Consider the following 12,690-nt stretch of genomic DNA (forward strand, 5'->3'; position numbering starts at 1 on the left):
GCAGTGAAAATGAAGAAAAACTGAGAATATGCCCCTTGGAGTTTTGCAGCTACTTTAGCCAACCGCACCTGCTTATTTTTCTTTCATTACTATTGCAATCCATTCTGTCTGACATTAAAACAGGGGTTCTTACCACTTGCACAGTGGAATTATTGACATAGCAATAAATATGCATGGAGGGTAAAAGTAAGAAAGTAAATACCTCCTTACCGCCTTCATCTTTTCTTCCCTTTGTTGTGGAGAAAAAAATTTGTTCCCAAGGGAACAAATGCCACTTGGGTATCATGGCAACCAGACTTTGATACCACTTGGGTATCATGGTGACCAGACTTTGATAGACCTGTGAGATTACCCACAGGTGATGCAAGGGCTGAGAGCAGCAGAATTCATCAAGAGTTTCTATCAAGAAAGAAATGTAGCAGAGAAACTATAAACTATTTCCAGTGCCAGTAGGGTATATCTGACTGTGGCAGCTTTCAGTGGAGCCCACTGGAACTCAAAGGCCACGGGATTGCATCATCTGTGTCCACTGTCTCTCAAATTTAAAAGAGGATCTGACAGCCCAATCCTATCCTTTCCCCTGCCATAGCATGAAGTTGTGCCAAAAAAGTCTGCACTGCACACTATTGGAGTGGGGGCAATCAAATGGCTTGGATGAGTTAAGGGAAAACATTTTACCTTACCCCTCTGTAAACCACTCAGTCACCAGTGGGACTCCTTGGATATGCGTCAAGAAGAAAAAGGGGGTGTGCCAGCTGGCTCTGGAAGGGATTGCATCCAGAGGAAGTCACGTATGCTGGGTGCCATCCCTGCCACTTCCTGATATGCCTCTCCACCGCTGATCCTTCCATCCCCATTCCATTCTGTTTACCCCACCACACATCCATTCCTGTGTGTGGGGTCCTCCCCACTGTCTGACATGGTGGCTCAGAAGTGCGCAGCTTTATCCACTTCTGGAACAGCATTCATGTCATTTGGGACTGAATAGGATTGGGCAGTTTCAGTGGTGTAGCTAAGGGGGGCAGGGGGTGGCAGTGGGCATCAAGCTTTAGGGGGGCAACAAGCTGAGCTTGACACTAGTGACCAAAATTGTGAAAATCTTGGTATGCATGAATAATACCATCATGTTATATATCACTGGAAAGGTAACTTAATGCTGAATGCAATGAAACAAACTGCATTGGAATATCTGTATTCTATCAAAAGTTATGGCCAATTAACTAGAAAATGAAAACACAACTGCCTTATGGAACAAAATGTGGATTTTCTTAACTCAGAACAGACCTATGAGACTGATTTTTCTGAGAGCCAAAACATGTTATCATGATAAGCATGAAACCAATAAGGTGATAATATGAGTCAGCTCACATTTCCATGTATCATATATAGTTATCCCTGCTAACTGGGTAAAAAGGCACTTTTTCAAGTGGTGCCCCTCTTTAGCAGGGGGAGAATAACCATCCCTCTTCACCCCAGCACAGTGTCTCAAACCAATCAGGGGCACACTTTTTATTTATTTACTTAATTAAATTTGATTTTGTCTGGTGGGGGCAGGGGCTACAAATCTTTTTTGACGCCAGGTAGCAGATAGATGTCTTAATTATAACACTGACTGGGGGGAAGCAGCAGGGCAAGTGGGTGGCAAGCTGCTGGGGGAAGTAGGCAGATTTTTCTCCAATTTTCATGTTTAAAGAAGCTCAGGCGTAACGTCACTTCCGGTTGTGACATCACTTCCGGGGCAACATTTTGAGCTTGGCACCAGGCTACATGATTATTAGCTATGCCACTGGGCAGTTTGAGTCTGCATGAAGTTACTTGCTTTAAAAAAAAAAAAAAAAAGGTAAGGCAGTTGGTTGGTACAACTACATCATCTGTGATGGCATTTTGGGGCTTTTTCTTGTTAGATTTTATCATAGCAATGGTATCATTGCATAGCAATGGTATCAATAATCTTTTTCACCATTAATCTTGCTATATCAACATACAGTGTGATGATCCCCCATACATCTTCCTGTTAGTCTTGCTTGGATCTATATGCAAAGAGAGTTCTATATCTGGAGAACTTATTCCTCCAACCTTTCCATCTCTAGCCAATTGTCATAAGGGGTGCAGTCTCAGCCTTCAGGATTCTGTTTGGAACTATTTAGAAAACCAATGTTTTGCAATACAATTTAGCAGTTTCTTTTCTGTGGGGGAAAAAGAAACCCTTTCTGAATTGGAGGGATTCAGGAAGTCAGCCTCAGCAGTTCTATAATCCATGAAGTGCACTTTAGGCTTAGCCAGAAATGGGAATATAAGCTCTTGCGTGTTCATAACAGTCTGCCATTGCTGACATTTTCATCAGGTACAAGACTGTGGGATGCAACTTCCTCCACCTCCCCTCATCCGCTTCTTGTGTGCAGTGTACCATGCCTTTAAGACACAACAGCCTATAACATAGTGTCTGGGATGCCATGTCATGTCAGTTCTCATAAGCTTCATGTGGCTGCATTCCTCAATTTGACTAGAGAAAATTATACATCTTTTATACATCTATAATAAGACCATGCTGCAAGCCTGACTAAAACTGCTGAAAAACAAAGGACACTCTGGTGCCTTGATGGGCCGTTTCTTCTACCAAGATATGGAACCGTATCTGAAAGGAGTGGATGATCCTACTTGCCTCCATTTTGGATAACAGTTCGTTTACAGAGATGAGGCCCTTCATACTCCCTAATAAATCATGAGATAAGCAGTTTCCACAATTCATTGCATTTTATACAGTAAAAATTTGCAGCTGTCCTAATAGTGCTACAATGCCATTCTTTTTTAGTGCTAGTTCTCCTCCCTGTGGGAGAAAGCACCTGCTGTCTGTCTCCCCTCTGAGCATTTATATCATAGCTGATGATGGCCCATGATCATGGCAACTTATGAATACCAACCCTTTGAAGGGATTGGGGAAGATCTAGATTTCTCTCTCTCTCTCTCTCTCTCTCTCTCTAATGTGCATGTGTCACCCAAATGAGGATCCTGTGAGGTTGACTTTACAATTCTCTTGAGACCAGTTCATCTCCTGTTCATCACCCATTCCATTTCCCCAGGATCAATCCCTAAACTTAATCATACCCCCACCATATTTGCCAGCTGTAACCACTTGATTAAGAGAAAACAAAAAAACCACTTGGCCTGTCCAAAGTAAACAAACAAAAACAGCAATAACTCTTTGGTGCCCTGGCCAATGAAGCAAGGGAGCAAAAAATTCCTACTCTGCCTCCAATGGACAACTGGCTAATGACCTCCTGGGAGGGTGGAAGGGGTCATTTACATTGAACCACAGGCTGAAAGACATGGAGTCAGCAACAGAGGCTGCCCAGGCTCTGCCTTCATCATCAAGACAGCATAGTCCATTGTCTTGGACTATGGGAGAGTGAGGCATGATGCTTTGTGGTCAGCCCCATTCTGTTCTCCAGGATCATTTTTGTCATGCATCCCACTCCTCTTGCCTTCCATCTTAACTCAGATCCTTCCTAAAATTAATTCCTATACCTACAGCATGTACAGGTTTGTTGCAGTGTTCCATTCTTACAGCTCGTTAGCATTTTCCTGCCCCCCATTACCAATGTAGGGGTGTGTGTGTTGATAAAACACTGCAAAACATTCGCTCTTGATAGAACAGTACATAGGATCATATTAAGATGCTTTTTCTGCAGTGTGCTTCTTGTACGAGTTAAACCACACACACACACACACACACACACACACACACACACACACACAATAAACTGCAGATTGCTTTTTTACAGGATTTGTATCAATGCCACTTGAGCACTGGCAAAGGGGGGGGCAATAAAAACAATGAACCGAAGAAGCAAACCTCTAACAAACCATAAGTACAGTATTCTGCGTAAAATTCAGACTCTCTCAAATAATAAATTCCTCAAACACTAGCTCACTTCAGAAAGGGTAGAAATTCAGACCTCCCTGATCTAGAGAGAAATTAGGAGGAGATTAGGAAATTAGAAAGAGGAGGAGAATTGTGAAAAAATTTCTGTGTATAATCTATGCCTGCAGAAAAGTACACTCTGTGACCATCATAACCAAGGAGGGATTTGGGTCATCCCATGTCTACAACAGTGGTCTTTTTCACTGTACAGAAATGACTCCCATAGCATAGTCTTAGTTTCAGATAAATGCATTTCCTCTGCATTATCATTCCTTCCCCCCCCCCCATTTCATTTATATCTTCTGCCTGCACTTCCTTCCATGGCCAACCCTAAATCAAGCAAGCAAGGACTGTCTTCGGTCACCCCTCCATTTGTCTGATTTTTGGAATGCCTTTTTTATTGCACTTGTAGCACCTTTGCAGCACGTATGATTTACATGCATGATTTTATCTTTGTCATAGAAGACAATAAATTTACATGCATGGCTCAGAATTTCTATATCTGTAAAATAGATATTTTAATGTTAAGAATAACGGAAATGCATGCACACACCTTCCCCCTCCCAGCCCCATTTAATTGCCTGGGACACTTCCTCCACTACCACATCCCCCCCCCCCAGTTTCATTTCTGCCTTTCACCTATCCTGCTCTTCAGGGTTGGACCCAAATCAGGATTCATTCTCCAGTCTTGGTATCCCATGCCATTTGCCTAGGTCACATTCCCTATATCTAGCCTTGCTACCCACATCTCACCCTTCCTGTTCTCTCAAATATTTACAGAATTTTTCCTTTCAGCCTCTGAATCCCTCCTCAAACCTGGCCTTTCCCACCAAGACTCTTTTTCTCAACTGCAAATATCATTTTCATCAGAACCGCTTTGCCTCTGAACCTTCGATAAGCACTAATAAATCTGTAATATGGCCTTGTATAAATTAATGTCTACCAACAGGATTTTTAATGTCTACGAAGAAGTGGGAAAAGTGAGCAAGTACCATCCCATTAAAAAAAAAACAGCAGTTTTGAAATGATGATCATTACTACTACAATACTACTGAATATTGAGACTACTGAATGGATTTCTCTGTTTGCCAGTCCAGTTTCCCACTCTATACCCACATTTGCCATATTCAAAATTTTGCCATATCCAACCTCCATCATTGCCACCCTTTGGAGACTTACAGCTGGTGCACAAGGCTGCTGCAGCACCAAAATGGTTATTGTGGCATCCAACACACAACTGGGCAGCCCGCTGAACCTCCTTGGGGGAAGGGAACTTTCTTCCCCTTCCCTTGGGTAAGGGAAGTAACCCTGCAATGGGGCTACTCGATTCCACCGTCTCAGGATCTGGTGGAGCTGAGTTTGCTGGTTCCACCACCTCCCACCCCTGCCATGCCATCCCCTCCCCTCCCTCCCCCACCTTCCCCTGCCCCAGAACACCTCCCTCTGCCCCCACTAACCTCTCTACCACCCGGCAATTTGGGCAAGCTGCTGAGTGGTGGACCACAGGCCCAGTGCCCGAGCTGGCCCAATGCAGGCTGTATTGGGCTAGCTCTAGGGCTGGGTCCGTGGCAATGGTCACAGACGTGCCTTATGGCACATTTGCGACAGTGTGTGCCGGCACAGGGTTCTGGATTGGGCTCTAGAGTGCAATCCTGAGCATTTGTTCAGTGACCTACGCCAGCCCAGGAGTGTTGAGAGCATACTGGAAAGCAATTTGTGCCTTCTCGAGAGCAGGCTGTCTTCCCTCCACTGGATTGGGCTGTCCAGCTGTTGATCAAACAGTTACTTTGGTTTAACAAATGCACTTTAAAGCAGTCATTCATATACAGTTCACTCTGAGAAGAGAGATAAAGTGAAAAGGGAGTAGAAATGCAAGACCTTATTTAAAGTAGAAGTACATACCCCCGTACTAAATTTTGTGAATATTCCAACCATATGGCCCATTCTTTTTTCATTTTCCAGGGCACCACCTTATTATTATTATTATTATTATTATTATTATTATTATTATTATTATTATTATTATTAAGAATAGTTATACATTGCTTTTCAGCAAAAGGTAGTTCACAAAGCAGTTTAAGTGGGTCCTTCCCCTTCAGACACAGTGTGCCCCTGAATACTGGATGCTGGCAGGCAAATGTTAGAGATGGACTGATACCTTCATGTCACATTCACGAGTTTCTCTGATGCATCTGACTGGCCACTGTGGAGAGCAGAACAAGACCTGTGGGATCAACCCAACATCTAGTCTAACAATCTCATTCACACAGTGGCCAACCAGATACCTCTGGAAAACTCATAAGTGGGGCGGGTGATGTTTATCTGTAGGATGCTGTTGCTGGATATCTGTCCAGCAGGGTCCTTCTTACAGTTTTACTCAGGGATGCCCAAACCCCGGCCCTGGGGCCACTTGTGGCCCTTGAGGCCTCTCAATGCGGCCCCCAGGGAGCCCCCAGTCTCCAATGAACCTCTGGCCCTCCGGAGATTTGTTGGAACCCACACTGGCCCAACGCAACTGCTCTCAGTGTGAGGGTGACTGTTAGACCTCTCACGTGAGCTGTGGGATGAGGGCTCCCTCCAATGCTTGTTGTTTCACGTCTGTGACGCAGTAGTAGCAGCAAAAGAAAGGCCATCCTTGCTTTGTGCAAGGCCTTTTATAGTCCTTGAGCTATTGCAGGACCTTCATTCATTCATATAAGTTCATCTTTAATATATTCATTTATGTAAACGTATGTAAATTTATTCAAATTTTAGATGTAAATTAATTCTTTTTTTCCCCCTGGCCCCCTGCACAGTGTCAGAGAGATGATGTGGCCCTCCTGCCAAAAACTTTGGACACCCCTGGTCTTACTTTAAATCCTTAGTAACTCTAAGGCAAAGGCAAGAACTTGATACATGTAACAAAAAACCATGTGGGCAACTGTGGGCCTTTTATGCTCAAATTGTTATATGTATGCCATGGCACCCTTCTGCATTTCAAATTCAGTTGTGGTCTTAGGCCCATTGCTTATCCCCTCCGGAGATCATGGGAACTTTCATCTTTCCCCTGGCCCTGTCCCACTCGCGTAGCTAGAGGGAGGGAGAAAACGGTAAGTACAGAAGGTGCCGAAATGCACTGTGTTAGTGACCCCTCCCACTCACTGTCAGAGTCATTCCAGACAGCGACAGCAGCGTGCAGAAATGCTCACTGAACTGATCGGCATCTCTTGTATATTGCTGTCGCTGCCTGGAGTGGCTCTAACAGTGAGCGGGAGAGGTCACTAACAGAGCGCCTTTCGGCACCAGCAGTACTTTCCATTTCCCCCATCTAGCTACACTACTGCCCTGTCCTTTATGTTTGCTGCTACAACAAAAGTGCTACAACAAGCAGCCAGCTATAGGTGTAGTTCATAGTGCACAAGGAAACAGAAACAATTGCTTGAGCCTCCCCAGATATAACTAAGATGAAGCAATCTTTTACGAATTACCTTTTTTTTAATAGCCTAGTACAATGGGATAGAAAGTAATTTTAAAAGACAAAGTGTGTGCATGGAAATATAGCTTCTTCAGCAAAAACGATGAACTCCTGAGTGAACACCCAGTGAATGCTAATCTCTTCACAAATTGCTTTGCATGGTTTGATGGAACTGTAGCTCGGAATCAATGCTCGGGGGACTCCACTAACAATCTGGGAAGCGGCTGCAGCTCAGGGCTTTGCATACAGAAAGTTCTACGTTTAATTCCTAGAATCTGTAGGTAGGGCCGAGAAAGACCTTTGCCTAAAACCCTGGAGAGCCACTGCTAGTCCGTGTACTACTGAGTGAGATGGATCATTGGTCTGACCTGGTATAAAGCCACTTCATACATTCAGACTAAAGGGCATTCCAGTCTCTTGAGAAATAACTTTGGCTTATGGCATCTGCATCGATCATTTCCATTGATCATTTTCAGTCTGTCTCCTCAAGCTTGCCTCTTCCTTCCAAACCTTCCCATTTCTTCTCTTCTTCCACCCCTTGACGACTTCCCCACGAATGTGGCCATCCTTGCACTTAGGCAGTGGTGACCTAAAGCAAATGTTTTGGATTGTATTTTCCAGAACTAGGTTGAAAGACAGGTTGTTGTCTCTCTGTAGGCAAGGAGAAGCAGCAGGCTCAAACAATGACACACCGTGTGATCACCGAGAGAAAGTTCCCAAAACAAAGAATTAATGTGCTTGTTTGGATTGCAAACTATGACTAATTATTGGCCAATGAGCTAAAGCATGAGGAACTTGTACAATATCTCAGAGTTCTAAATACATTGCTTGGGCTAAATAATGGGTTACTTTTGTATAGCCTGAACTTCCCCCAAGCAGGATCACATCAGAGAAAGACCAGGAGTCCAGGTTGGGGAGGACATATGCATCATGAACTAGAAGCCTTTGTTGACTCAGTAGCTCGAAAGGTAACTATTGATCAACCTGTTGACAGCTTTCTTATGCAGGAAATGCCAAGATGCAGGACCAGTATTTAAACTGTAAGCTCCTTGGGCAGAGACCAGTCTTGCATACTGATGGTAGTTTAACAACAAAAACAAATCAGAAGAGGATGCAGCAGGCATCACCATGGCTTGGAGTGATATCTGTGTTTAATGTGTCAAGTTCAGGAGTGAACCCTGGCATTATTCTCAGTATTCACTACCAGCATCTCCAACTGCTAGCTCAGGATCTCTGACAGTTAGGTTGAGCATCCCTAATCCAAAATGCTCCAAAATAAAAAACCAGTTTCAGAGTCAACAGGACACCACAAGTGGAAAATTCCATACCTTGCCTCACCTGATGGGTCTCACTCACAACGCAGGCACACAACAGACCTTTTATTCAGCATCCTCCCAGCCTCCTTCCACTGTGATATATCTTTCCCCATCCCCAAGATGTCTAATTAAGTATATGCAAATATTCCAGAAAAATAAAAAATCTGAAACCTGAAACATTTTGAATAAGCATTTTGGATAAAAAATACTCAACTAGTGTTTGAAACACTAGTTTTATCACAAGGAGACCATCTGAAAATTAAGGCAGATAATTTAGGATTGCCACTACAAATGATCTCCATTTCCTGGTTCCTGATTATATCCAGTGTTTCTCCGCACCCATGCTGTACCCTAGTCTGACTTGTAGCAGGACCAGAGTACCAGTGGCACTGAAGGATACAAACTTCCTCTCTGGAGTGCTTTGTGGTTGCAGGAAGTGGTTGCCATATGACTAACAAAGTATATGAAGAGGGTCTTATCATGCTCTGGTTGTTCTTGCAGGATGGGCAAAATATACCCAAGGGCCAAATCAATTCTTCAATGAGGCTTGAAGATGAAGAGATGCATTAAAAAGTCCTAGAAAGAATAGTCACTGATTCTTGCTAATGGCACATTAGAAACGGCTTATCAGCCGCATGCGTGGACAAATCCAACATTCCCTCCCCACACAGACACACAAGATGGACAGACCCAACTGGAGGTTCTTCAAAGATGCAAAGACTTAATTAACTGCTCAATAGCACTGTGCTTGCAGGAGGATCCTAGGAATGAAACTGGGCAAGCCGAGACATGTTTTCCCTCAGAATACAAGCTGTAGTTGTCAGGGAGGGAAGTTTGGAAGCACAGAGTGTCCCGTCTGGTAATGGATGTGAAATGTGCTGGAAGAAAAAAAACCTGAGAAGATCAAAGTGAGTTGCTAAGCAGCTCGTAAAGATGCCTTGACACTTGCCAAGCTAAATTAAAATGAGGAGGCACTGAGAAACTGCTTGCTGCAGAGGAAGATATGAGAAAGAATTCTCGCTCCCCAATACTGTTAGTTCAGGATGTGTTGCCAGCATTTCAGCTTTCCTTGTATTCTCATTTGAGGTGTACAGTTCAAGTGGTCATGCCAGCAGCTTGTTGGTTCATTGCTGACAGAGGCCCTAATCCTGAAAATATCTTATCACATACTGGCAACACGTATATATACATCTCTGAGAGTGCTAAGGACTTGTCATACTTAAGTCCTCCTAGGAGACTGCCTAATAGAGCTGCCAGCTTTTTTCTGGCTGGGTTCCTACACCTGTTCTATTAGAAGAGAAGGCAGACTTGTAGCAGGTAAAATGTTTCCCATCAGCACATGGCAGGAAGAGGATCCGTGTGTCTGTCGCTTATGTAGCTAGACACACAGCATCGAGGCACAAATCAGGTGCTTAGTGTGGCTGTTCGGACTTCATTTAAACAAATGTCACTTAAGTCTCTAGCCCTCTTGCAGAAATTTAAAGGAAAGGAAATTTAAATTTAAATTAATTTTAAAAATTAATGTTTGTGGGGGGGATACCTGGGCAAAGCGTGCTGTGAGCATTCTACCCACTTGCTCTGTAAAGAGTACAATTAACAGCCCAATCCTATTCCCTGCAGCTCCACCGGGTGCAGCGTTGCCAAAATAGCCAGCCAGCGGTGCTAGGACTGCCAGAGGCCTCCTTGGGGAAGGGAACTTTCATCCCCTTCCCCCAAGTAAGGATGCAGGGGCTACAGTGGGTCTCCGCCATTCTGTGCCAGCAAAATAGCTGGCACAGAGTGGAGGAGCTCCATGTCAGGTTTTTCATACCGACATGGAGGATGGGATACAGCGGTGCAAGGCTCCGCTGGTCCCAGCCACCTCCTGCGCTGCTTCCTCTACCTGACTTCCCCGGAATGCCACCCTCCACCCCAACAAACCTCTCTGCCACCCAGAGCTTGTCCCTTGTTACAGCCGGCCTGTTTGCAGCTGGCTTGCGGTGACGCCCAGTACCGGTGTAAGGCCGGCACAATGAGCTCAGAACTCTACATAACTTTAAACATATTGACCAAGCTGTATTTTTGTCCTGGCTGTTCAGCTATGATTCCCAACCTCCTCAGAGTAACATTTCTGGTTTCAGGCCCAGAGAGACAGAAACCTTGCAGTTTTGCTCTCAAGGAAGTCCAGGTCTCCCCGATCCAGAGCTCCTCGATTTCAGTTCAGCACACTGTCCATTGGGTCATATTGATTCGGCCATTTGGACAGAGTCATTTCTCTGTGGGAAGCTCTTCAGTGAGGAAAATATATGGCCTTCAGGGTTGACAGCAGTGGAGGGCATAAAGTAATAAGTGGAAGGTAGTCATTTAATTACACATGAAGAATGACGTCAATTTTTGTATGCTTAGCCTTTTGTTTGGCTGCAACCTGGATAGTGTAATCTACTTAAAGATGGAGCCACCCAACTCCTGACCCAAAATGGGCCTCTGTATCTTGAATGACTGTGAAGTAAAGAGACTGCTTAACCCTTGACCTTTCAAAGTGAGGAGATTTGTGCTTCTATACAAGACCCTTGAGTTTAGGCCATGGAGTGGTATGCATGTGGTGCAGGAAGCATATTTATGCTGAAGGAATTATTCAGTCCATGATTTTATTTCAGCCTTGCAAAGTTTACCTGAGGGCATCAGACCATTGGTCTACCTAACTCGGGATTGACAACACTAACTGGTTCTCTAGGATTTCAGACAAGAAATCTACTCTGCCCTACCTGTTGTTGTCACAGGTTGAATCCGAGACCATCTGCATGCAAAGCAGAAGCTCCAGCCTGAACTAGAGCTCATTCCCCTGATTTCATGGGGAACAAAGAATGCAGCTGCCTCACATCTTAGGAGAAGCTGTAATAGATTTCCTCCCCTCCTTTTAATTTCTTTTGCTGGTTTGAGGCAGAATCTCTATATTGATCAAACTATGCTAAGAGGCGGACTCAATAACAAATGATAGCACAGAACATGGGAAGGGTTCTCTGGGAGGGCAGCATTCCACGTGCTGCTAGGAAACGAGTGTAATTGCATTTGTGATTCATTAAGGTTTATTGATTTATGTAAAGAGGAGAGGTGATGTGCTTATTATATACTTATGAAGAAAATTGGCCATCAGCTTGACCATCAGCGGTTGAGATTATTTGTGCTCCTTGAGCAAACACAGAGGAGCAGCAGTGACCCTTTCTTGCCACTGAAACACATCCAGTCTTTGCTTCCATGTGAGGGTAGAGAACTAGATCTCCTTTACATTTTCTCTCAATGGTCCCTTATCCCACAGTGGCTCCCACAAGGCTGGGAAAACATTTAAAGGATCCTACCCTGAAAGAAGGGACTGATTCCATGGGAAAGACCCAGGCAAGCAGCCCTGCCCAAGTGATTGGGTTAATTCACTTAAAACCTTGTCCCAGCTGCAAGAATATGCCCTGGCTGCCATTGCAAATCCCCCCCCCCAATATGAGACTGATTCACTTGTACAAAAGGGAAATTTCCACAAACCAGCATTTTGTCTCATTCGTGGTGGGCTTGGCCTCTGCTATAGTGCAGGCAACTATCTATGACAGGTGTGCCCCAACCCCGGCCTGGGGGCCACATGTGGCCCTCAGAGGCTCCCAATCAGGCCCTCAGAGAGTCCCCAGTCTCCAATGAGCCTCTGGCCCTCCAGAGACTTGCTGGAGCCCGCGCTGGCCCAACGCAACTGCTCTCAGCATGAGAACGACTGTTCGACCTCTCACCTGAGCTGTGGGATGAGGACTCCCTCCACTACTTCCTGTTTCACATCTGTGATATTGCTGTGGCAGTGAAGGAAAGGCTGGCCTTGCTTTGTGTCAGGCCTTTTATAGGCATTGAGCTATTCCAAGACCTTCATTCATTCATATATGTTACATCTCTAGTATATTCATTTATGTCAATTTATTCAATTTAAATTAATTCTTTCTTTTTCGGCCCCTGACACAGTGTAAGAGAGATGATGTGGCCCTTCT

General features: G+C 44.5%; 1 protein-coding gene across 16 annotated transcripts in view; it reads left to right on the plus strand.

Moving 5' to 3' along the window:
- Positions 1 to 12,690, plus strand: part of CADPS (calcium dependent secretion activator) — a 465,254-nt gene that overhangs the window by 54,717 nt on the left and 397,847 nt on the right. The window lies entirely within an intron of this gene.

The sequence above is a fragment of the Tiliqua scincoides genome, chromosome 2 (genome assembly GCF_035046505.1).
Source record: "Tiliqua scincoides isolate rTilSci1 chromosome 2, rTilSci1.hap2, whole genome shotgun sequence".
In the NCBI taxonomy this organism is placed as follows: Eukaryota; Metazoa; Chordata; class Lepidosauria; order Squamata; family Scincidae; genus Tiliqua; species Tiliqua scincoides.